The sequence below is a fragment of the Temnothorax longispinosus genome, unplaced genomic scaffold (assembly GCF_030848805.1).
Source record: "Temnothorax longispinosus isolate EJ_2023e unplaced genomic scaffold, Tlon_JGU_v1 HiC_scaffold_1059, whole genome shotgun sequence".
NCBI lineage: Eukaryota > Metazoa > Arthropoda > Insecta > Hymenoptera > Formicidae > Temnothorax > Temnothorax longispinosus.
The window spans coordinates 334-1,953 of NW_027269551.1; the positions used below are offsets into that span (position 1 = coordinate 334).

The 1,620-nt window shown below is 36.3% G+C and overlaps 1 long non-coding RNA gene across 1 annotated transcript; it reads left to right on the plus strand.

Annotated features, from left to right (window-relative positions):
- Nucleotides 1-895: 895 nt before the first annotated feature.
- Nucleotides 896-1,620, plus strand: LOC139823468 (uncharacterized). Its single transcript, XR_011734778.1, has 3 exons — nt 896-1,066; nt 1,179-1,475; nt 1,583-1,620. It is a non-coding gene; the product is annotated as an uncharacterized lncRNA (long non-coding RNA).

Here is a 1,620-nt window from a genome sequence, read left to right on the forward strand (position 1 = left end):
TAGGATGAGGCACAAGTATAGGACAGAGAGAAGAATGACACAAGTATAGGACAGAGAGAAGAATTCTTCTCTCTGTAGGATCATCCTCCGGTCTAGATAAAGCATAAAAGTACCCCAGCCACTAGATGGCGCCAGACCCCTGGCGGAAAAAATGTCTATGAATAACTACAAAATTTGACTAGAAATAGAAATTTGTACATTTTTGTTGAAATATTTAATTTTTTGTAGAAATAGTTATTTTTTTTGTAGAAATATCTACTAAATAGTACGCATGGCTTCTGCTCACAGGACGCAAAAACACTTGCCGCGCGCCAAGCTTTTCCGCGTCCTGTGTGCAGAAGCCAATAGGCATCTGTGACTCGATTTAACTTTGATTGGCCGCGTTCAGCAGACACAACTGTTGAGTTTGTCTTATGCTAGGTCTACAGTGCGAGTCGTAAAGTCGTAAGTCGTAAGAATTGACCAATTACAGTCGATTATTCTCCTCAAATTCGATTGTGATTGGTCAATTCTTACGACTCACGACTTTACGACTCGCATTGTAGACCTAGCATTAATCAACACTCTGCGTTGATTGGTTGGTTCTAAAATTAAGAGCCAATCACGTTCGACTGCTACTGAGCGGCTTGGGGGTCGATTCTGTATCTTGGGACGAGGTGAAAATTACAAAAGTGGGGAAATTTATTAGAGAATCTACAATTTCGTTTGTCGAAATCTAGTAAATCTGTTCACTTTTGTAATTTTCACTTCGTCCATCGACATATAGTATGGACTGCGCGATCCTTACATAAAAGCCTTTAAAAAGTGTCCGGAGAATTAGACAAAGAGGGAACGAGGTAGAGGTCAATTGTTCTCTTTTTCTAATGCTTCTATTGGTCGCTTTTATCCCCACCCAGAGGATATAAGGAACGTATTGTAAAGACGATGAACCCGTTTCTTCGTTTTATAAAGAGTGTGTTTATCGTCAATCAACGTCATACATTAATTCTGAAAAAAATATTCTTTTGCTCACGTGTTTCATCTGCAAAAAGAGATCAAACAAATCGCAAGATTTATCATTTCATCGGTGAGTAATAATTTCAAATACTATTAGATTATTAGATTAAACAATTATTGGATTAGGTTATGTATCACCCATGTGACACTTTTGTGAATTTTGGGTTATTTTTTGATTGTAGATTTCCGTCAAACTCTATCGATCGACAACAATGGCTAGATATTATCGGAAAATCAGAAGAAGTCCCAGGGAAAAGCAACAACCATTTGTTCGAGACATTTTGACACTGAATGTTTTCGTTATGGACCAGTCGAAGGAAGAAGGTTTCTGAAACCAGGGAGTAAACTAACTATAAATCTTGGAGTGCTCCAATAAATATTCCGAACACGACAGAATTTTCTTCTATACAAACCAGTAATATCTCAACCAATGAACCAGCATTGCGATCAAGTATTGAAAAGTTGGCCACATCAAATAAGTAAGTATATTATGTTTTTTATTTTAAGTTTTTAAATATTTTTTTTATGTAGTATTAGAGTTAAATAATATATGATTTTGTAAATATGCATGTATAATGTTTTATAGGCGGAAACAAGAACTACCACTGGCTGAAATTATTGCTA